Below are 25,255 nucleotides of genomic sequence, written 5' to 3'. Positions count from 1 at the left end.
TACAATGTTGTGTTAGTTTCTGTTGTACAGCAAAGCGAATCAGTTATACGTGCACATATCCCCTCTTTTTTCGGATTTTCTTTTCATTTAGGCCACACAGAGCATTGAGTAGAGTTCCCTGTACTATGACTGTAGGTTCTCTTTAGTTATCAATAGTGAGTATATGTATTGATAGTGTATATATGTCAATCCCAATCTCCCAATTCATCCCCCTACTGTCCTGACTTGAGAGCTTTTGGGAGGTAAAATAAATGAAACTAATAATGGACTACATGGTGGGTGTGAGGAAAAGGAACTGTTTAGTTTTTTTGGCTTGAGTCTCTGGTTAAATGGTGTTACTACTTACTGAGTGAGGGCACTTTGGGAGGGAAGATTGGGAAGGAAAACACAAGGTTTCCATTGGGGAGTCCCCTATTGGGTGTGAGACACCGGTAGGATTCCACACACAGAAATCAGGGAAGACAGTTGGCTATGTGAGCCTGGAGTACAGGGGGATGTCTGGGCTGTGGATATTTGGAGACCGTCAGCATATAGATAGTATTTAAAGGCAGGAAACTAAATAAGATCATCTGGCCTGGGTACAGACGGAAAGGAGTCTAAGATTCAACCTTGTATCTTTCTAGAAATACATGTAAACAAATCTTCCCTGTTACCTTGGGGTTGTAATGATGCTGTGGTTCAGCATCCATCAGTTAGCTAGCAGTGTCCTGGCCAGGTCACTTGTGAACATGGCTGCATCTCTAGCCAAGACCAGGAAGAACGGTGGCTGAGGTGGGGAAAGAGCAAGCACTGCGGTCTTGAAATTCAGCTAAGGAGGTGTCTGAGATGTCTTTGGAAAGAATTAGACCTGGAGTCACAATTTTGTCCCTAGAGCGTGTTAAGTACAGCAGTTCACCTGCTGTTCAAATCAGGTGTCTAAGGACTCACAAGTTTTCCAGAGTAAAGACACTTTAGGGCCACATCTACCAGGACTCCAACCACTATCAATACAAACTGCCCTTCAACCCAGCATGGTTCTGGGCCCAGAAGGCTGGCACACGGCCCTCATCACACTGCAGATCAGCATTCTTTGTGCTGCTGGTCCTCGGCAGTGTGCAATGTCTGACTTCAAAACTTATCTGGCTCCAGAAGGCTTTCCTTGGGACCTACCTGCCTTCTTATCTCCCAGTATCTGCCAGGTTCATTGTGTTCTAGGGTTTAAATTTTTTCCTCCGAAAAGTCAGCAAAATGACAGGATATTAAAAAGTGGGGGGAAAAAAAAACCCAGAAAAACTTAAGAAAATCCACAACCTCCAGGGAAATGGCTAACAAATCCCATGTGATCTCTCTGGTATGAACTGTCTTAGATTGTTAAACCCTAAAAGAGATCCTGACATTTTAAACTTGGGCTCTAGAGACCAGAAACATCTTGACACTGCAGACTGAATGTCTTCAAACTAAGAGTCACCGCCTCACCCCAACCCCGCCCATTATTTCACACCACTGTGAACAGTAGGCATTCCTCGCTAGCTGGGTGCTGTGTAGAGCTGTTCCCCCTACCCCCACCCCGGGAACAGGTCCAAGAGCTGACACCTTGTCCCTAAGAGTAGGCCTGGAGGCCACCACGGCTGATCTCCTGTCTGGGAGATCTGAGGCTCTTCCTGTCGTTCCCCTTCTGCCTATTCTGAACTCCACTAAACTTGTCCGTCTCTCATCTTGCCCATCTCCTCCCTTGGCTCCTTCTTTCTGTCCTGCCTTATTCTACCCTCCTTGTCATGGTTATCACTTTTAACTACACCATTGTCAATAACTACAATTCACTGTCTGCAAATCTCTAACCTTGGAGTCATCTAATTATTTACCCATTCCACTCTCATCTAGAAGGGCTCTGAGAGTGACTGGAAAACATGTGACAAATAGGCTGCTGCCAGGCTCACTGGTCTCCATCCTCAACCGGGCTGTTCACTGCTCAGTTATCCTTCCATCCTTCCCATCCCTGCTCTCCGAATTTCTCAGCTGCCTTGTTCCCTCTTCCTTGGCAGATAACCTCACTTTTACTTCATCTGCAATAGGGAATCCATCAGGTTGGAACTAAATTTCTCGTTGCTTCTCTCTGTAACAATGCTCAACAAAACACATAGGTACCAAACCTTTCTCTACCTCTTCTTGGTGTTACAATGGAAGGGCCTGTCTGACCAGGGCTAGCTTCCTGGGTTTTCAGATTTCTTTCTCTTTTTTTCACATTGCCTTTATTAAAGGAAAAAAAAAAAAAACTTTATTGGAGTATAGTGGCTTTACAATGTTATGCTATTTTCTGCTGTACAGCAAAGCGAATCATATATATATATTTCTTTTTTGGATTTCTTTCCCATTTAGGCCACCAACAGAGCATTGAGTAGAGTTTCCTGTTTGTACAACAGCTTCTCATTAGTTAACTATTTTATACATAGTACTGTATATATATGTTAATCCCAATCTCCCAATTCATCCTATCCTCCTCATTCCCCCTAGGTGTCCATACCACCGTTCTCTACACCCGTCTCTCTATTTCTGCCTTGTAAATAAGATCGTCAACACAAATTTCTCTAGAGTCCACATATATCCATTAATGTATGATACGTGTTTCTCTTTCTGACTGACTTCACTCTGTATGACAGAATCTAGGTCCATCCACGTCTCCGTAAATGTAGGTCTCTGCATTTCTGTCTCTTGGTCCTGGGCAGGAGCCACTATCTTCCCCTCCCGCTCATCTGATCTTTGCTACTTGTCTGGCTCTTTCCTTGGAGAAGGGAATGACTACCTACTCCAGTATTCTTGCCTGGACAATCCCATGGACAGAGGAGCCTGGTGGGCTACAGTCCACCAGGTCGCAAACAGTCAGATATGACTGAACGACTAACACTTTTCACCTTTCCACTGGCCCTCTCCCGTCCTTAGTCACACATGCTTAAGTGTTTTCCCTGTGAAAAATAAAGCTTCTCTTGCCTCCTCTCTTTCTCTCCGTCCCACCTTCTTTCTCACCTTCTGAACAGAAGACTTCTATGACGTGCTACCTGTGCTTCTTATTTCCACTTTTGTTTTTCAAACCATGTATTCCTCAGCCTGTTAGAACAGCTGCCTCAGAGGGGCCGGAACCCAGACCTACAGCTCTAACAGGCTTTGGGCACACCACAGGAGTCAGCACAGAACGCTGCCGTGAGTGCAGCCACTGGGTTCCGGTTCCGGCTCCCCCTCCCCGACAGAAGCTTTTCCCGCTGAACTAAATGCGCACTTCCGGTCCTCGGCTCTGACCTCTCAGCCGATCTGCCCTCTGGGCCATCCCTTCTCTCTCAAACACTGTTTTTCTCCCTGGCTTCGATGACAAAAGATTCTAGGTTCTCCTCCTAGCTCTTCTGCTCCAGTTCTTTCTCCTGGATGCCTCTTCTTTGTCTCTTAAATACTGGTGTTCCCAGGGTTCCGCTCGCCCCCTGGTGCTCTCTACTCTGACTCAGCAATCTCTGCCGCCCACCCCTACCCTTCGCCACAACTTCAATCACTCCCTGTCCGCTCAAGAGTCTCCAGGCCATCTCTCCAGATTTCCCAGGCGTCTCTTAAGTTTCAGATCCACTCATCTCCATCTGAACGCCCCTTGGTTCCTCACACTCTACGTTTCGAAAACTTCACCATCTACTAGGCTACCTGGGTTCCCACAGTCTTGGCCTTCCTCTTGGGTACCTTTCGAATGAATGCATCCAAGGTTTAAGCCCAGAAGCCTGAGAATCTCCCTGGATGCCTTTCAGCCCTCACACCCACTGATTGCTTGGTTCTATCCATACTTCTCCCTTAGTCACTCTTGAATCTGTCTAGTTCTCTCCAGCCCCATCACTGTGCCTTGGGCAAAGTCACTGGTGGTCTTCTCGTCTCCAAGCTCTTCTTCCCTCCACATGATGGTCAGATTACACAATCCAAATTCCTACAAGGGCATCGGGGTGCTTCAAGGCTGCATCCTGTTCACAGACCATGGGCTCCATAAAGGTTGTCCTCAGGGTCTGGGACAGTATCCGGCTCATGCATGGATGACATCTATAAAATCTATAAATAATAATCTATAATAATATAAATTATATATAATGTATATAAATATAAATAAATATTTGTGCACCGAGTGACCTCTCATAAAGGCCACTCGTGACCTGACCTTGCTTGTCTGTCTGATCTCAACTCTCTATGCTTGCCTGGCCTTGTGTTTTATGAGTGCGTGCTCAGTTGCTTCAGTCATGTCCGACTTTTTGAGACCCTCTGGAGAGTAGTCCGCCAGGCGCCTCTGTCCATGGGGTTCTCCCGACAAGAAGACTGGACTGAGTTGCCATTTCCTCCTCCAGGGGAATCTTCCTGACTCAGGGATGGAAGTTGGTTCTTCTGCGTTGCAGGTGGATTCTTTACTGCTGAGCCACTGGGGAAGTACACTTGAACTATTAGTGGTTTTCTGAATATGCCATGTTCTATTTCAGCTAAAGTTCTTTGCTCAAGTTCTTTTCTCTACACAGCATCACCTTTACCATTGCCCGACCTCATTTGTCTAGTAAACTCATAATCAGTTCAGGAGTCACATTTTGGAAGGTGCCTCCCCCCACCCCCCAACCCCGTGCTCCTTGGTACCCTAACCCAGGTCCCATTCCCATGCTCACTGCGCTGCACTGTGGTTGCCTGGTTACTCAGCTGCTCCTCTCACCAGACTACTACTGCTTACCAGCCTTCCTATGTCTACCTAGTACAATGCATGCCACATAGCCAAAATTCAGTATGTGAGCCAAAATTCAGTATGTGAACCAAGAAAATGTGTTAACTAACATCCAGCGGATGTATCTTGTCCTTCATAAAATCCTCCAACAGCAGGTTTGGTTTTTCCGGGTAAATAAACCTATTTTTGGTAGAACTGATGTATTTGGAATATGCAAGGAGGTGGCAGTGGCACTGCGCACCTTCCTGTAGCTCTGATATTTCCTCAGGAGATAGACAAGCATTGCCCCTGCTATTTCTACCCTGTCACAGGGGCACCCAGTAAGTACTGGATAAGGTGACTCCTTAACTGTAGACACATGGAGATAAATAGGATTTAACACTGGGCCGCATGATTAGACTCAAGTGTACGGCTTAAGCAAAGATTTTTTCCAGCTCCTTTTCCCCCTATGTCCTTTGGATGTCAAGCTGTCCCCCTGTGAAGTCAAATCCTATAACAGAAGTCAGCTGCCATGAAAAGAAAATCAGAAGTTTAGATTTGAAGGAGAACCTTCTCGGAGAAGCTGAGAGAACCCTGCAAAGAGCTAAGTGTGCCCTGACAGGTGAGCAGGGTGATAATCTCCAAATTCAGAGAGATGGGTGCTTGTAAGGGTAAGCAGGCTTGGGGAGAGAGGGCCACCCAGTTTAGCAGTGCCAAGGACAGCTGGATGCCAATCTAGTAATTGACATTTATGGTCACATGCTAAGAAAATGATCATGTTGCTCACATAGACATGGCTCTTCAAATTTTTCCACAACAAGGTGCTGAGTTGACACAAATGAATTTATCTACAAAACAGAAACAGACTCACAGATGTAGAGAACAGATTTGTGGTTGCCAAGGTGGGGGAGGAAGGGCAGGAGGGATGGACTGTGAGTTTAGGGTTGTGAACGACACTTGTGACCCCACGGACTGTAGCCTACCAGGCTCCCCCGTCCATGGAATTTTCCAGACAAGAGTACTAGAGTGGGTTGCCATTTCCTTCTCCACGGGATCTTCCTGACCCAGGGATTGAACCCTGGTCTCCCACATTGCAGGCAGATGCTTTACCATCTGAGCCGCCTGGCAATCCCGAGTGTAGGGTTAGCAGATGCAAACTATGACATATAGAATGGATAAACAACAAGGTCCTACTGTATAGTACAGGGAACTAGATTCAATATCCTGTGATAAATCATAATGGAAAAGAATATAAAAAAGAAGGAGTATACAGGTAAAACTGAATCACTTGGCTGTACAGCAGAAATTAACACAACATTGTAAAGCACTATACTTCAAAAAAATATATATACCTGTCAGAAAAAGGTGTTGGGTTGGACACTGCTTCTGTTCCCTAAAATACCAGATTATTACATAAAATGCTGCAGGTCCTTTTACTTTACTTCTAGTAAGATGAATACTTTCTTTACTTGCCTCACCCTGGATTAGAAAAACCAGTGGGACAAGGGATGAGTAATGTTCTGTCTGGCTAGATTGTCATTTAATCTCTTTGATAAAAGACTACTCCTCTGTCTATAGCTTCAACCATCCCATTACATGTTCTATGACATGGACATGGAGCAAACTCAGTATTACTGTGGCAAAAGAAATATCATTAAAATTTTTTTCTCAAACTTAAGGTCCTCAGGAAATTTGCATTCATGGGAAAGTGGAAAATTCAGAAGTACATGTGTAGCAGAGCTACCTATGGGAACAGCGTCTTCCAGTGACATGGATAATCAGCACCTTGGATTTCAGTCCTCTCAAAGAGTCTGGGTTCCTGTAGTTTTCCACTCTTATTGTTCTGTTTGTCTGTATTTTAAACAGTGGTTTGGGTTAAATTAGATCATTTATCTTCCCGGTAGTTTTCCAGCCATGTTTTATTTTCTCAAGGATCTATACCCCCCTAAAGGAGACAGCCTCGCTCTGTCTATGGAGCTCTGGCCAAGAGCTCGACACCCACACATGAGGTTGTGGTTAAAGGGAGTGGTGGTTAAATGAAACCTGGTCGCTTTGGTCATCAGAGTCATTGCTCCGGGCAGCACCGTCCGTATTTAGTGCTTCCTGAAGACTGGGAGACAACACAGGGCAAGTCCAGAATATAACACTGCTTTTCTCTGTCATTTCTCACACCTGGAGAGGAGTTTCTATAAAGATCAAATTACCAAACAGGTACCAAATTTGGCAACTCAATTTTCTACTGTTGGTTTCTTCAATACTTCAGGGAAAACAAAAAGCATTTTACTCTTGATCTTTTACTCCAGAAAGATGTTAGTTCACTCAAGGATAAATTTTAGGGTCACAGGACCCTCCTCAAATCCTCTTGATCTTTCATTTGAACATGAAGCTCAGGGCTTCCCTGGCGGCTCAGATGGCAAAGAATCTGCCTGCAATGCAGGAGACCTGGGTTCGATTCCTGGGTCAGGGAGATACCCTGAAGAAGGGAATGGCAACCCACTCCAGTATTCTTGCCTGGAGAATTCCATGGACAGAGAAGCCTGGTGGGCTACAGTTCATGGGGTCACAAAGAGTCGGACACGACTGAGTGACTAACACTATTTATCTAAACTTAACTTTAATTCAAGAATATTACTATGAAAATTCTAGTGTACTTTAAAAAACCAACACTTCCCATGCTAGTTAAGAGTCCTTATGTAGTCCTCACCTTGATCGCACATCTTTACTATTAAAATTCCATATTTCTTACTAGTTTTTAATACTTATAAAGTTATATGGTCCCCAAATGATGCTAATTCTAGGGTAATATATCAAGATTATATCCATCCCACTTTAAAACCAAGTTTTAAATGCTTTTATATTCAAAGGACAAAATAACAACTAACACAACAACAACTCCATAAACAGACTGACCCTGGGATCTGGGGAGTCTTCTTATTAACTTTCTATGCTTTCTTGCTGCCTACATACCAGGTGGTGCAGTGGTAAAGAATCTGCCTGCCAGTGTGGAAGACACAGGAAATGTGGGTTCGATCCCTGGGATGGGGAGATCCCCTAGAGAAGGAAATAGAAACCCACTCCAGTATTCTCACCTGGAAAATTCCACAGATGGAGGAGCCTGGCAGGCTACAGTTTGTGATATCACAAAGAGTCAGACACAACTGAGTACATACTTATGTATTCTGCTCACTTAATACTGTCTTCATGATTAGGAATAGATTTTTTTTTTCTTGATTCCTCTAGCATCTTAAATTTGGCTGTAGACCTCTAAGCAAAGCAGCTCTGAAGCTCCATTCCTTTTCCTGACTCAACTGCAACATTCTGAAATGTCATCAATGCGCTTCTACTGACATTTACAAATGTATTTATTCTAAGAGAAGAAACAGCAAATGCTGATTTGCCTGTGGAGCTTATGAAATCCAAAGACCACTATAGTAACGATGATGGAAATGTCTTGGAAGCTAACATTTCCTGGGTCTTGTGCTGCGATGGACACTGTTCTAAGAGCTTCACTTCTCCTGTCCACTCCGTCAGGGATGTACTCTTATTTCCCAGCTTACTGGCGAGAACACTGGTGCTTGGAGAGGCTAAACCACTTTGTCTAGGAGGCACAGAGCTGGGAGAAGAAGCCAGAACATCTTGACCTCTGGGCTTAAGATCTTAACCATCATTCTATTATCCTGAACCAACCCCTCCTTTCACTTTGAAATAGACTTCACAGTCAGGGCCAAATGCTTACTTTAAACAGAGAGGATTAGCTGAGCAGAACACAAAGAACTTTGGGATGAAGACTGATTTTTATGGAAAATTCCAAAGACATGGAAGCAAGATTATTTTTTAAACTGTGATGTGTTGCAAGCACTACAAGGGTAAAAGTGGAAGATGAAAGGAGTGATGCTGAAGTCATCGTATATCTGAGCCGTGCTAAGAAAATGAGGCTAAGAGAAATCAGGTCACTAACACTCTGGCATGAGCACCGTACAACAAAGAGTACAGATGAAACCCGGGCACACAGACCACATGGGCTGTCTCCCCGAGCTTATGTGCCAGTTCCATCACTAGAGTGGTAGAAATACTAAGAGGCTCTCCAGCCTTCGAAAGACACCACTCAAGAACGTCTCTGATCTTCCTTTATGCTTGGGATAATGCATCATCCTAGAATCTTTAGCTTGTGCAGAATTTCTACTGGATTCTCAACTGTGGGATTCATTTATTGCTGCTCAGGGTTCAGCTATGACTCGCTGCTGGTATTTATGTAACTAGCACACACCAAGTTTTGTGAAAGATCTCTAAAGGTCTGGGGCTTTTGAACTGACTGATTTTTGGAGGTGACTGTGAGATTTAAAATTAGTCATTGTCCTTCCAGCCCATGGACGCACACACTGGTGCACGGCTACACAGATTCCCACACACACTGAGAAAGGAATCCCAACAATTCAGGTAGGTGATATATAATGGTATAAAGCCACGCTACCGTTTTCTTTGCTGTGTGTGAATAAGCTTGTCATGACCTCCCCCTGCCTCCACTGCTATTATTGGTCTAAATTATTGACCTGATTTTGAGATTATAGGTAAAGTATAATCATCTTGAGAAATCTGTATGCAGGTCAGGAAGCAACAGTTAGAACTGGACATGGAACAACAGACTGGTTTCAGATAGGAAAAGGAGTACGTCAAGGCTGTATATTGCCACCCTGCTCATTTAGCTTATATGCAGAGTACATCATAAGGAATGCTGGACTGGAAGAAACACAAGCTGGAATCAAGATTGCCGGGAGAAGTATCAATAACCTCAGATATGCAGATGACACCACCCTTATGGCAGAAAGTGAAGAGGAACTAAAAAGCCTCTTGATGAAAGTGAAAGTGGAGAGTGAAAAAGTTGGCTTAAAGCTCAACATTCAGAAAACGAAGATCATGGCATCCAGTCCCATCATTTCACGGGAAATAGATGGGGAAACAGTAGAAACAGTGTCAGACTTTATTTTGGGGGGCTCCCAAATCACTGCAGATGGTGACTGCAGCCATGAAATTAAAAGACGCTTACTCCTTGGAAGAAAAGTTATGACCAACCTAGATAGCATATTCAAAAGCAGAGACATTACTTTGCCGACTAAGTCCGTCTAGTCAAGGCTATGGCTTTTCGTGTGGTCATGTATGGATGTGACAGTTGGACTGTGAAGAAGGCTGAGCGCCAAAGAATTGATGCTTTTGCACTGTGGTGTTGGAGAAGACTCTTGAGAGTCCCTTGGACTGCAAGGAGATCCAACCAGTCCATTCTGCAGGAGATCAGCCCTGGGATTTCTTTGGAAGGAATGATGCTAAAGCTGAAACTCCAGTACTTTGGCCACTTCATGTGAAGAGTTGGCTCACTGGAAAAGACTCTGATGCTGGGAGGGATTGGGGGCAGGAGGAGAAGGGGACAACAGAGGATGAGATGGCTGGATGGCATCACTGACTCGATGGGTGTGAGTCTGAGTGAACCCCGGGAGTTGGTGATGGACAGGGAGGCCTGGTGTGCTGAGATTCATGGGGTCGCAAAGAGTTGGACACAACTGAGCAACTGAAATGATAATCATCTCACTGAGTAAACTGTTAAGAACACAAAACAAGGAAGGACCAAGAGAAAGCAAACCAGGCAAGAGACAAAGGGTGTCAGTAGTTGTAGCAAGGGCTCAAGAACTACATATCCTGAATTTATGCTGTCTTTGGGTTCATATCCCGGACGAGCCCAGTGTTTGGGGGCTTCCCTGGTGGCTCAGATGGTAAAGTGTCTGCAGGCAATGCGGGAGACACAGGTTTGATCCCTGGGTCAGGAAGAGCCCCTGGAGAAGGGAATGGCAACCCACTCCAATATTCTTGCCTAGAAAAATCCCATGGATAGAAGAGCCTGGTAGGCTACAGTCCATGAGGTTGCAGAGAGTCGGACACGGCTGAGCGATTCACTTGCTCTCTTGCTTGCTTTTACAACTATAACCATGTTTTGTGATGAATATTTTATACCAGAAAAGTGATATGATAAAGGAATAAGCTATAGAATCATGTGGGTAAAACTGAACTGCTTTGAAAGTGTCTAAAGAGAGAATGAATTCATTTTTGTACTTGTTATTTCACGTACATAATAATGAGCCAGTAAATGCACATGCTGAGCTTCCTTCTGTAAATCCAGATTCACTATAATTCAGGTTTGGGATCTTGGGAATTCAGAGTAGACTGAAGTGCTGTCTTGCTGCAGCCCTTTTGCCAACATGAATGAAGGGATGAAAGGACCCAGTGAAAGGCGCATGGGCCCTGTCCACTTGGCCCTCAGAACCCTGAGGATGCTGCAGCCACAGAAGTATATTTGCTGAGTGTTCAATAATTTATTCCAGAAACGTGACTTATGGATCACATGAAGAATACCAACCTCTTACATAGGCAGTGTGGCAGAATCTTGAATGGACCTTCACACATTATCTTATTGGCTGTATATAACAATGCTACAGAAACAGGGAAAGCATGGAAAATTCCTATTTTATAGAAAAGGGGCTCAAAGGGATTATGTCACTTGCCCAAGGTTTGGCCCAAACCAGAAGCCAGGGTGATCGAGAGTATGGCACTCTTTCCTCCTTCAACACTAGACTGAGGATGGCAGGTGGAGGGGTGGGGGCAGGTGGGATAAACATCCCCCTGCAATGCCCATCCAGATGGTTAAATACTAGAAGCAAATATTCCTAAAGGAAATCATTACTTTTTTCTGATGGCAGTGTAGTTTGAAAGGAATCTGAGAGCCTTAGGTAGATTAGGCTGAGTGAAGACTCCCTTGAGGTCTTTCCCTTTGAAAGGAGTCTAGGGTGGGCTTCTGGCTTCAGGTGATGCTGGCATAGATGGGAGAGTGTGGCCTTGACCTGTGGCCTGGTCAGCCTTGACCAGTCTGGCAGAGAAGTTCTGTAGGATGAGTGGCTCAGAAACCTACCTGCACAGAAGCTTCCAGTAAGCACCTGAGAAGGGAGTCGGTTAAAGTATTGGGTTGGCCAAAATGTTTGTTTCTGTAACATCTTATGGGCTTCCCAAGTTGTGCTAGGGGTAAAGAACCTGCTGCCCAATGCAGAAGATGGAGAGACGTGGGTTCGATCCCCTGGAGGAGGGTATGGCAACCCACTCCAGTATTCTTGCCTGGAGAATCCCATGGGCAAGAGTTGCCTGGTGGGTTACAGTCCATGGGGCTGCAAAGAGTTGGACATGACTGAGTGACTTAGCACACACACACACATGGAAAAACCCAAATGAACTTTTTGACCTACCCAACAGCATAGCCCCATTCAAGATCCCAGTGATTCCGAACGTGAAGACCCTGATGTCCCTGCTGACAATGGGACAGCAGCTGGGGCCCCTTGTGGCTCCAGACAGACCTACTGGGCACATCATGCGCTCCTTCCATGCCTCCCGTGAAGATATAGCACAAAAGGAAATTTCATACAGTACTGGCTGGAGTGTCAACTCTAATCCTTGGCAAAGGAAGATGTCAAAAGGTATTACCATTTAGAGCATACCGTCTCTTTAATCCAGTAATGTCCTGTTAGAATCTATCCAAACAAAATAAAGCCCAAGTACAGGATGCCTCTCAAACAAAGGCGTTCATTAAAGCATTCTTTGCAATGGCAGACAGTTGCCAACAATCTGTCTGTCTGCCAACATGGGAAAAGCTAAGTAATTATGATTATTATTTTCTGCGTATATGGTCCATGCACACAGGGGCATGCTGACCAGCAATCACAGAGCTTGAGGTACAACTAAACGTACCCAACTGGAAATAAAAGCTCATGATCACAGTGTGAAGCTGAAGGTTGTACTGTAAGCAATATTATAGTATATTCTCACTCCACTAAAAAAAATTTTTTTTAAAAGATCCTCAAAAATGGGTAAATACATGGGAATGAGCAGAGAGAAAGTTGGAGAGTGACATATACCAAACTCTTAATACTGTTTATTTTAGGAGCGATGGGATGAAGGGAGTCAGGAAGAGGAAGATAATCAGCTTGACACTCATATCTGTATAGCTTTCCTTGTGACAAAGAACATATGTTACTTCAATGGTTTAAAATGAAAAATGAATACACAGAAGATAGATGAAATATCTAATTCTTAGGAGGCAAAGCCAGGGAACCACTCCACAGAGCAAAGTTTTTTTTTTTGGTCACACTGTGGCATGCAGGATCTTAGTTCCCTGATCAGGGATTGAACCTGTGACCCCTGCAATGGAAGGGTAGAGTCCTAACCACTAGACCACCAGGGAAGTCCCTTTTGATAAATTATCAGCGTGCCTCTTGGAAGGGTTCCCCTTGTTCATCTCACTTGAAAGACACCCTGATTTCTGACAGCTTAAACACGAGGCTGAATTCTAGAAGCTGTGTGCTGTCCAAAGACAGCTGCAAGTTTCCAAAATCTAGACCTCTGAGCATGAGAAAAGAAAGATCTGCTCTTGTTTAACTGACCCCCCTGCTGCCGCATGTTCAAGCCCTTTGTTACCTACTTTTACCTCCCACCAGGGCTTCCCTGCTGGCTCAGACAGTGAAGAATCTGCCTGCAATGCAGGAGACCTGGGTTCGATCCCTGGGTTGGGAAGATCCCCTGGAGGAGGGACTGGCTACCCACTCCAGTATTCTTGCCTGGAGAACCCCATGGACACAGGAGCCTGGTGAGTTATAGTTCATGGGGTCTCAAAGAGTCAGACACGACTGAGTGACTTTCCTTTTCACCTTTGTACACATTTATAAAATATATAATAAAATACAATATTTATTATTATATTATTTATTAATTATAAAAAGGGAAAGGCTACCCACTCCAGTATTCTGGTATGGAGAATTCCATGGACTATACAGGACATGACTGAGCAACTTTCACTTTCCTTATGTCATGTACCCTGATCAGCAGAGAGCATGGGGCCAGGCAAATAAGCTGTACGCGCACTAAGTGTATTTGAATATTTCTTTATATTCCCCACAAACCTTTGAATTAGGGGCTTGAACCTGGCAGGCTGCAGTCCATGGGGGTTGCAAGAGTTGGACACGAATTTTTTGCAAACGAACAAAAATGAACCGTTCGTCAGTGAAAGTCCTGGGGTTTAGGGAGGTTTTGTATGACAAGGAGAGGGGCAGACTCAAGGAGCTGAAGATGGGAAAAGCAGTGGGGGAGAGGGAGAGAGAACACAAACGTGAAGAGAGAAACACACAGAAGGATTATTGATGCAACCAGCACTAAGATAGAAACACAGCAGCACACCTCTACAAGCCATAGAGACAGGATGACAATTCTAAGTGGTCAGAATGAGTGGAAAAGAGCTTTAGAATAAAAGTATATGGAATGAGACCTAAATAGGTGTGCAAAAAGAAATGCACAAAAACTATACTCTTTGGGTATAACTACATCTAAACTCATTTGGCATTACATATAACAGCATTTATAGAAGAATTTAAGAATCATTCCAACCTCAACGTTAGAACTGTTTTACCAAGCCTGAACCTTGAGTTTCCTTATGGCTTAAACACTTGTTTTTGAACCAACTTTAATACCCCCGCTATACATTTAGGTCCACTTCAAGTACTTTAAACTCACGTGTCTCAGAGTGCTGATGACGAAGATGCTAAGTTCCTTTGCTAGAAATTCTTTGAAGTGCTCAAGATTTTGGCTTGATAACCTCTGCTTAACGCTTGGGAATAAACCTAAGTAAACATTTCTTCCTATTTCACTGATAGTAAAAGGGAATTTCTAAAGGCTGTCTGTTAAGTTTCTAAATGGCAAAGTGCAGATTCCTTTTTTTAATTGCACATTAAGATAAAACCAATGAGAGCTCTGGACTTTGAGTAGTAAGTCGATTTTCTCATTGTGTAACTTTGACAGTACATTTTAATCTGTTTTAAAGCCTTAAGATTCCTTTCAATTACTCAATACAGAATATGATGTTTCTTCACAAGTAAAATGATTAAAATTTCCCTTTTGGTCCTGCTAAAAGACCATTTCTACAGAATAAAAGCTTTTTCTCTATAGTCACTTACTGCTATGTGAAGATGAAAGTCCACCGAATAGATAAAAAATGACCAAGTATTATATCGCCTAATTTCTAACCCTCTCAAACACAGTTCCATATGACTGCACCACATGTGTTCCTGGCTGATGCAAAAAAGTGAAGAATTCAAAGAGAAAAACACTGATCAGGGAAAAACAGGAAGTCCCAACTTTGAAAAACACTGAATCCACCTTCTCGGCAAACCACAAAGAGATTAGACAAACCAAGTATTTGTTGACACTGGCTGTAAATTTTGGAAGGGACTAGAACCTTAAAATATATCTGGAATGAGACCCAAATCCCCTTTTCACTGGTTCTTTTCTTTTGGAAAATATATTTTAAAGGAACTGCTAAGGAGAAATCTAAACTTACATATTCATTCCTGTAGAGATTAGCACTATGATATGAAGTTCTGTTTTCAAGAGCTGTCGTAAGTGTGTATAGGCGTGTGTGTAAGCCATCTTCTCATAAGTTCTCACAGTTTATTTAATTCTTTTGAAAACCCAGTGAAGTAGGGAGTCTTAGCTCTTGTGAGAGATGGAGAGACTGAAACTCATAGGGAAAAAATAATTTTTTCCTAGTCAGAAAGCTATTTGTGGCAGAGCTGGGACCTTGGCCTGGAAATCCAGCAGAGTGAGCCGGGAAGCATGTGGGCCATCACTGAGGTCTGAGCTCCCCCTTGTCCTAGCTGTGTTCTTTTGGGCATATGACCTTGCCTCTCTGAGATGCACAGTGCTTAGCAAAATGGGAATGCTTGCCCCAATAGGTCTCCTGTAGGACAGATTTTAGGATTAACTGAAATTATGTCCATTAAAGTGCTTAGTACCAAAGGAGGCAAATCACCAACCCTTTTTCCCTCCCCCAGATAAAAACTCTGGGGAGATATGCTGCTGTGGACATCTGCCCTGACCTAACCAGGGCACATCAGGGGCTTCCAAGGCTCCCATGGGCCCTCAGGATGCCATTGTGTTTTATTCTCTCAGTCAGTGCTCAGATGCTCAGTCGTGTCTGACTCTCTGCAACGCATGGACTGTAGCCTGCCAGGCTCCTCTGTCCATAGGGTTCTTCATGCTAGAATACTGGAGTGGGGTGCCATTTCTCCCTCTAGGGGATCTTCCTGAACCAGCGATCAAACCTGTGTCTCTCGTGCCTCCTGCACTGGCAGCAGATTCTTTACTGCTCGTGCCAACTGCAAAGCCCTTATTCTATTCTATTTATGTCATTATTCTTAATTAATTTTTTTATTTAAAAAATGTTTTATTTTTAAAGCCGTTTTTATATGCATTTATTTATTTTTGGCCACACTGTGCAGCATGTCTGATCTTAGTTCCCCAACCAGGGATCGAAACTGTGCCCCCTTCATTGGAAGCACCGAGTCTCAACCACCAGACAGCAGGGGAGTCCCAGGATGCAATTTTAGCTCGGGGCGTACTGGAAATTATTCCTGAAGACCTGGAGCAGGTCTGGGATTAACTTGCTTTTCGGAGGAGCCGCAGCCTGTGGAGAGATCCAGGCTCCGAATTTTGTCCGGATGCACTGGGTTACACCCACAGGGCCTGCAGTGTGATCTCAAGGGGGTTGGTGAAGGACTCTATTTCTGGGTGATGACAAGCTCAGTCCTCCAGAAGTGACTGTGATGACTCAAACTGTATGAAACTTCAGGTTCTCCATCAGTGAGCAGGTGAGGGGCAGCGGGAAGGCAACATTGGTAGGTGCTTTGTGATCTCCATAAAAATGCAAAGATACAGATTCAATGCAGGAATTCCCAAAGCGCCTTCTCCACCAAGTGCTGCCTAACCAGGCTCCTTCAGCCTTAATAACCCCTTCCTGCCTCTCATTATTTATACACGTTTCCCTTGCTTAAAAGATAAGTGGACATGAGTTCTGAATAAATTCAGCCATGCAGTCACAAGCAGCAGTAGCAAAGCAAAACCAAGAAAACTCCCCATTACTCAATATACATTCTCATTAATCTGTCAGCTTTAGAAGAACACACGCAGTGCGTGTCACGCAGCATGGGTTTCACATGCTCAAAATCAGCTTTCAGCAATAGCTCATTAAGTCAGACATCTACCCAGGCGTCTACCTCGGGCCCTCCCAGCTCTGACTGTCACCCGGTAAATCTTGGCCAGGCAGATGCCATGCGGACCCGGCCTGTTGGCAATCGCTTGGTTAGGAAGACGGTTCAGTAGCTATCACGTGCCCAGGGCTGTGGAGCATACAAAAGAGACTGGAGACGAGGTCTCTGCCTCCAAGGAGGTTAGAAAGCACAGAACCAGTAAAGAGAGACTGGGACTTCCCAGGTGGTGCTAGTGGTAAAGAACCCGCCTGCCAGTGCAGGAGATGGAAGACATTCGGGTTTGATCCCTGGCTCAGAAAGATCACCTGGAGGAGGGCATGACAACCCACTCTGGTATCCTTGCCTGGGAAATCCTAGGGAGAGAGGAGCCTGGCTGGCAACAGTCCAAGGGGTTTCAAAGAGTTGGACATGACTGAAGTGACTTAGCACGTATGCAAAAAGTGATTAAAATGCTAAACGGTGGTAAGATAAGGACTGGCGGTGAGACATTTGATCAGCGACAGGCCCCATGTGTGCTGGAGAAGACGGGAAGGGTTCTGCGGTGGCAAGGAGAAGTGGGGAGGGCTCTGGGGGCGGTTTGGAGTGATGGAGTAGAGCCTGCTCTGGGCTCACAGAGAAGAGGCTGGGCCTGGGGGGTGGAGGGATGAGAGGTCGGGTGGGGTTGGGGCGTTTAGAGTGGATGTGATTGGCAACTGAGAGCTTGTGAGCTAGAGTTTTGAAGGTTGATCTGGTAGGAATGTGTGTAATGGGCTAGCGTGAGAAGGAATGAGCCAGAAAACCACCTCTTATCACAACACACCAGGGAACAGGTATTTAGTCCAGGACCCAACGGCCAACATTCATTTTGATGCAACAGGTGAGATCTGCTTCTCATGCGCCTTGAGAACCCCTCTCTCGGGTCAGTCTCCCTGAGGGCGGGACCTTATCCAGGTTGTCAATCAACACTGATGAAACGAAAGAACAGGTCAGGATTTCTAGCTGAGGTGCAGCGGGGCGGGGGTGGGGTGGGAACTGCCTGAAACTGGGCACCTGGAGCACACAGGCTGGAAACAACGCCTGGGACTAACCATTCTCCAAGTTATGTAAACCAAAAAATAAAACAATAGTTACAGCAGAGCCTTAAAAGAAAAGAGAGAGGGAGAGAAAGATGGACATTCTTACGAAGTTATATTTTTGCCTGGAGAATCCCATGGACAGAACACTGGTGGGCTACAGTCCCTGGGGTCACAAAGAGTAGGACACGACTTAGTGACTAAATAACAACAATCTTTAGGTAAGGATGTTTGACCAGGGCCAGGCAGCCTTGACCTTGACATCTTAGGATCCTGGACTTGAAAAAATGCCCACAGAGGGGTGGGGTGGGAGGGAAGCCACGAGGGCGGGGATGGGTGTATACATATGGCTGATTCACGTTGTTGTACAGCGGAAACTAACAGATCATCGTAAAGCAACTATCCTCTAATTAAAAAGAAATGTGATTTTTTTCTACTTAGTTCTAGGGGCTCTCCTCACTGAAAATTTTCATTGAGCTTCATCTATATATGAACATAAAAAAATTTTAAGTAAAAAAAAAAAAAAAGAAAAGAAAAATGCCCACAGGGATACCATGAGTTGCTGCAGCCTCAACAGATTCTGCACCGTGTGCAGTGACTGCTCATGAGACCTCGTTTATCTCTGGAGCATGCGTGGCCATGGACCTCATCCTCAGTGCCCCCACCTCTGGCAGCTTTGTTCTGCAGCTCCTGGGAATTTTCTGCAGCCCGGAGGGGTTGTGCCAGCTCAGAGGGCTGGAAGCCTGGTGAATCCCAGAGGGATGGAGGCCAGTGAGACCACTACTGCTGAGGTTAGTTTGCACACTCAGGCTAAATGGGATGAGATGCAGAGGTTACTGAGAGGCAGAAAACATCATCCAAGGGCCAGGTGGCCAGGAGCAAAAGATTTACGAGACCGGGGACACAGAGTAAGATGGCAGGAAAGTGACAGGCTAGAAGGGACCCTGATGCTGCTCAGCTTTACTGCCTCTGTTCTGCACATGAGACTCCCTTCATCCTGAGGGAGTCTGCCCTGGACATCTGCAGGGGACACCACGTGGCCCCAGCTGGCTAACCAGCTAGCCGGCTGGGAGCCCTTGGTGTCTTCTGGCAGGGCAGCTGGCAAGGTCCTGGCAGGACCCTTTTCTTGCCCTGTTTGCTCTCTCGTGGGGCAGTAAGTCCTCTTCCTCTGCCATCACTGCTTTTCTTTGTTGATTGATGAATGGGGTGACCGCCCACGGGGGGAAAAATGTGTCTCTCCAAGTGTTAGAAGTGGTGCTTACAGAGGATACATTTGAGTCTGCAAAGCTAACGTGTTTACAAAGCGAACGCTTATCTGATGGCAAACTTCTATTGGGATAAACAGCAATATCGCCAGGGATCTGTTAACCCTGGGGAGAACCAGGTCCCGTGAGATGCCGCTGGAATCTGTGCGGCTGCCCTCTTCTCTTCAGCAAAGGGCACCATGGTGTCTGTGCCCTGGGAGGACCTCACGGTTTCGAGCAGGGAAGCACTGTCGGGAAATGCTGGGAACACCAGCTGTTCTGGGGCAGCAAAACCCATGTGCAAAGGAGGCTTATTTTAGCTACAGTGGAGGCCTGGAAAAAGGTGAATTACTCTAGCTGGAAGTGTAACGTGCAGCTTCCTGAGTGCCCAGCCCCGCCTTGGCATTGACTGTGAAGCCAAGACAGGCAGACGTGGGGTGGCTGAGAAAACCCTTGACCTGAAGGCAGCTGATGCGGCCCTGGAGCCCTGAGGATGTTTTAACTAAATCCTCCTTTGCTCTCTCTCCTTTCTTCATTGTAACCCTAATTACTGAATTAATTTTCCTTCCACAGAAAATCCTTTTGCTTGCTGTTAGATCGGTTTAAAGATAAATCACCCCAGGTTTACTAATGGCTGCAATTTGTAAAAGTGCTGCGGTTAAAAGCTGACCCCCACAAACAGATCACTTCCTAAGGTGCTGCTGAATTTTTTTTCCCACGGAGGTGATAAACCTAACACACAAATGACAGAGCTGGCTACAAATCATACAGCAAGTGTGCTTTTTAACAGATACAGCCTTAAGATCTGGAACGGACCAGACTTCTTTTCTTGGAATTGGACTGAGGTTGCACTTAGCACTACCTTGTCCTAAAACTTCGAAGAAACCCATACTGCGTTCGCGTCAGCACCAGCTGAAGCAATGGAAATAGAACTGCTTTTGTGCTTTGGGAGGCATGCCCTTGTGTTTCCCTTTGCTGGGCTGTATGTTTCCGGAGGCAGTGGAACTAGAAGGCACGGAAATTGTGTGTACTCTGCTACTTGGCTGAGGGACCTCAAATGCCCGGATCCAGGTGTGGTCCAAAGCTTATCCACCGCATCTCACCCCTCACATGCTGCTGCAAACAGGAGCTCTTTCCAGAAGCTGGAGTTTTCACATTCATGCACAGAAACATTTGCTATTTTCTCTGCGGCAGTTTAGTGACAACACATAACTCGGTCACTGGTTTGGAGCCCCTGAAACGCCAATCCTTTAACCACCTGATGTGAAGAACTGACTCCTTGGAAAAGGTGCTGATGCTAGGAAAGATTGAAAGCAGGAGGAGAAGGGGATGATAGACGATGAGATGGTTGGATGGCATCACTGACTTGATGGACATGAGTTTGAGCAAGCTCTGGGAGTTGGTGATGGACAGGGAAGCCTGGTGTGCTGCAGTCCATGGAATCGAAAAGAGCAGGACACGATTGAGCAACTGAACTGAACTTGGAGCCCCTATCACCAAACATCAAAATCAAGCAAGAAGAGGGTGAAAAAATTGACCTTAAAGGAGAATAAAATTCAGTTGTGATCTACTAAATATTGTTGTTTGCTATTTGATCAGGCATTTTTTTTTTTGCATTTGAAAAAAAGAGACAGCTTTTTCTTCTAAACTAGAGAATTCTCTTAACAATATTTTGTGGTTCTTAAGCTCACTTTAAGTGAAAGTAAGTCCCAAATCATATGAAATTGACTAAGGAGCATAGGAGAAAATGAGGAAGGAAAGTGCTGGATTCTTGAAGCAAGCCCTCACCCTTTTTAAATGAGAACTCACAAGACATATTGCAAAAGCAGATTGTAGCACAAAATATACAGAGGCAAATATAGTGAGATGAGCCCAGAGACTGTGAGGCTGGTTAATTACTCCTCTCGCAACGTAATCACACCTTATTACTATTTTGTTCCTTGGAGCCTAGTAGAGTTAAAATTATATTGGACATATTTTCCTTTCAGATTGTCAAGTGAATCACTGCCAAAAAAAAAAATTCTTTTTCATGTGATATTTCTTACAGAGAAGTTTGTATCTGTGCTCTTTGGGTCTCATTTTGATGTATATATCTTAGAAGGTTTAACAGAATCCCTGGACAAAAAGGTTTCTTTTTTCCAGGCTGTTTCCCTTCAATTCAGTTCAGTCTCTCAGTTGTGTCCGACTCTTTGCGATCCCATGGACTGCAGCACGCTGGCCTTCCCTGTCCGTCACTATCTCCCAGTGTTTGCTCAGTTCCCCGGAAACAAACTCCATTGCTTCCACTCTGTCCCTAACGTTTGACCTGGCGATTACCGACGTCACTCTAGGTTTGGAAGCTGACAAGCACACTCGAAATTTCTGAAAGTGTGTTCCAGGAACACAGTTTCCTGGATGTTAATGTGCTAAATATAAAAAAGCACAAGGCAGGCAAATAACTTTAGGACACAAAGTCGAACATTTTTTTTATTTTAGAACTTCTCAAAGCTTTTATATGCTAATCTGTGTTATAAACCTCTAAGGGGACAATGGTATTAGAGAGTTTCCCAGGTGATTCTGCCTACAGAATCCTGTTTTTGAAGCACGTGTCACACTGCTGACTTTTCTAAACAGGATATGCTCTTGCTAGGTGTGCACGCACAGCTGAGGAAATCAATACTGAGGGTAGGGTAATTTTTTGAACAGGAGAATAAAGACGTTTCATCAGTGTTCACTGATGATCAAACAGGGTGACACTGTTAGGAGCTCCCTTGGATCTGGTTCCTGCTCTGGCACGAGTGGCTTTGGGGTCTGGAGAAGTTACCCGCTCATCTGGCATGATTTGGATGGCCTCTGAGGTTTTCTGACTTCCCTGGTGGCTCAGACCGCAAAGCGTCTGCCTACGATGCGGGAGACCCGGGTTCAATCCCCGGGTCGGAAAGATCCCCTGGAGAAGGAAATGGCAACCCACTCCAGTTGGAAAATGCCATGGACAGAGGAGCCTGGTGGGCTACAGTCCACAGGGTCACAAAGCGTTGGACACTGAAGGGTTCTTGAGGCAAGAATAGTCAGATCTATGGTTTTTCCAGTACTCATGTGAGATGTGAGAGCTGGACTTATAAAGAAGGCTGCACACCGAAGAACAGATGCTTTCAAATTACGGTGTTGGAGAAGAGTCTTGAGAGTCCCTTGGACTCCAAGAAGATCCAACCAGTCAATCCTAAAGGAAGTCAGTACTGAGTATTCATTGAAAGGACTGATGCTGAAGTTGAAACTCCAGTCCTTTGGCCACTTGATGCGAAGAGCCAACCCGTTGGAAAAGACCCCAATGCTGGGAAAGATTGAGGGCAGGAGGAGAAAGGGGAGACAGAAGATGAGATGATTGGATGGCATCACTGAACCAATGGACATGAATTTGAGCAAACTCCAGGAAATAGTGGAAGACAGAGGACCCTGGCATGCTGCAGTCCATGGGGTCACAAAGAGTTGGGCACAACCTAGCAACTAAACAACAACAACAATAACAACAACATCTAGTTTGCATGGAATCTGCCTCCCAGTTCTTAATTACCTTGTGAGTATCTACCAGCCTAGTCTAGACAGTAATTCACATGGACTAGTTGACATATGTTATTGAGGCTAGATGCACATAGAACTTGGTAGATGGTTTCATCAGACTGCAAAAATATTCACTTTGTCTTCTGAGACAAAGTTAAGACCACACTGTCACTGGCTAGCGCATGCTGCTAGCTGTCCCCCAGGTAAACCGAGCTTGCTGTCTAGCCAGATGTCAGTCAACAGACAGTTTGGAAAATCTTCAGTTTCAGTGGTCTATGCTCCTAAGTCTTTTGATTAGCAGAGACGTTTTGAGAAGATATATATAAAATTAATAGGTAATTTCTGACTCGTTCACAATCTAGGTGGGGAGAAAAGATAAACTTATAAAACTTATACAACTTATACAAGTAGACATACAATTACATGCAATGTGGGTGCAATTCTGTAACCATAAGTTTCAATTTTTCTACGCTTCTGCCATCTCAGTGCGTCTGGGTCAAAACCACTAAAGGTACAAGCTGCTTAATTCAGTAGTTATTGAATAAAATAAAACTATTAATCAATTAAAGAGAATTATTCTCCGTGTGTCACCTCTCCCCACTCGCTACCTGCTCCCTGGGGTACCTCTCTGCCCCCACCCCCCGCCCAAAAAAAAACCAACGAAACTTTAAACATCCCATCATAAAATTTATTTGCGAGGGCAGAGACAGTCTACGTAAGCCGACTGCTTGAACATGGTTTAAAACAAGGGGCTTCAATGTTTTAAATGCACCGTTCATCTCAATCTTTAATAATTACCAGTAGTGATGATCTCAGTCTCCACCAGAGCACTCCCCCTTTGGCAGTGTCTGGGGAGCGTTTGCTATTTGATCACCGGGCACTAGGAACCCTTTTCTCAGGAAGTCAGGGGAGGGACACTCGCTGTGGCTATGGCAAGAGGTCACCGTCCCGCTAGGAGGGCAGGGATGACTCTGCGAGCATCAGGAGCCAGCAGGGCCAGTTCCTGTGTGTGTTGATCTTGGAGGCCCTTCTAATGGGAATGAGCTGAAGCAGCTCTTCCATCAGATGGGATCCATCCTCCAGACGGTGCTAACCATCCTCTTGTGACCTCATGTGTGTAGTACAGGAAAGAAATGTGGGAAAGACAGTGAATCCCAGAACTTACATCTGAGGAAGTAACAAAGCAGAGAGAGTGTAAACATGCAGTAACTTCGCACTGCAGCATTATTTTAGGTACAAAATCACAACATTGGTCGTTGTGAATTCAGAGGATATGGTTCTACCTTAAAAAAAAAACAACACCTTTTTTAAAAAAATAAACTTCCTTGTGATGAAGATGAAAATTTTCTTGCATCTTCTTCCTCCCTAGCCCATTCTTAAACCCACCACCACAGAGTCACAGCTACACGGATGCAATCCCCTCCTGCATCATCAATGTCAACACACTGAGTTCATGAGCACTAAGGGATGAGCACTTCTCCATTGTTTAGGTACCAATTTCCTTAACCTGTACCAGTGGTGAGAAAGGCAAGCCTATTCAAATATTTTGCATTTTTGTATGTACATCTTTACGTGGACCTTCACTGGTTATAAATCTTTATTTAAATTATAAATCTTTAAAAATCAGACCCCTGATTGGCATGTCCTCTGAGTGCATACCAAGTCACTTCAGTCCTGTCTGACTCTTTGCGAACCTTTAGACTGTCGCCGGCCAGGCTTCTCTGTCCATGGGATTCTCCAGGCAAGTATACTGGAGTAGGCTGCCATGCCCTCCTCTAGGGGATCTTCCCGATCCAGGGATTGAACCCAGGCCTCCTGCATTGCAGGCGGATTCTTTACCGCCTGAGCCACCAGAGAAGCTCAAGAATACTGGTGTGGGTAGCCTATCCCTTCTCTAGGGTATCTTCCTGACCCAGGAATCAAACCCACATCTCCTGCGTCTCCGGTACTGCAGACAGATTCTTTACCCCCCGAGCCACCTGGGAAGCCCACTGTGTCCCCTACAGTAAGTCTATATGGCAGCAAAGTGGCACAGGTAAGGGGAGTATTTAAGTGCTTCAGTTATGTGTCTCCATCGTAACAGAAAGCTCTGATTCCCCTGCCCCCTCCCACCTTGTTTTCTATTTCTCCTTGAAATCAACTGTTCCTGGGATGAAATCATGCCTTTCTATAGAGATGCAGGGCAGAAGCTTGTCCTGCAGATGTTCAAGTCTTAACCTTCTGAGTTTCCCAGACTTCTCAGGCTAAGGCCAGGGACCACTTAGATGAGGAGCCTCCAAAGAAAACTCTGGACCCACAGGAAGTGGAGTGGATGACTCAACAGGATGGCTCCTTCCTCTGAGTCAGCCCAGTTGGTCTCAATGTGACCCTGGAGTGGGCACCGGGCTCCTGAAGCCAAAACAGTATTAAGATCTGAAACCAAGCTTTTGCTCACAAAGGAGCCTAAACAGGAAGTTAGGTTGTGATGCCAGTTGAACTGCAGCCACAGACACTGACTGTTTTCAGTCTCTGCTGCCACTGTTGCCCATTATTCTGACTTTTCAGAGGCTATATACCACGAACAGTTTCTGAACTCCACCCAAGAAAGGGAAGGTGCAAGACACAAATCTGAGTTGCGTG

General features: G+C 45.0%; 1 protein-coding gene and 1 non-coding gene across 2 annotated transcripts in view; both read right to left on the bottom strand.

The window, feature by feature from the left end:
- Positions 1–25,255, bottom strand: part of ANKH (ANKH inorganic pyrophosphate transport regulator) — a 168,608-nt gene that overhangs the window by 80,109 nt on the left and 63,244 nt on the right. The window lies entirely within an intron of this gene.
- On the bottom strand, positions 12,878–12,950 carry TRNAG-UCC. Its single transcript has one exon. It is a non-coding gene; the product is annotated as a tRNA-Gly (tRNA).

This window comes from Capra hircus, chromosome 20 (assembly GCF_001704415.2).
Source record: "Capra hircus breed San Clemente chromosome 20, ASM170441v1, whole genome shotgun sequence".
Classification (NCBI taxonomy): domain Eukaryota; kingdom Metazoa; phylum Chordata; class Mammalia; order Artiodactyla; family Bovidae; genus Capra; species Capra hircus.
This window is presented reverse-complemented; position numbering and strand designations above follow the sequence as displayed.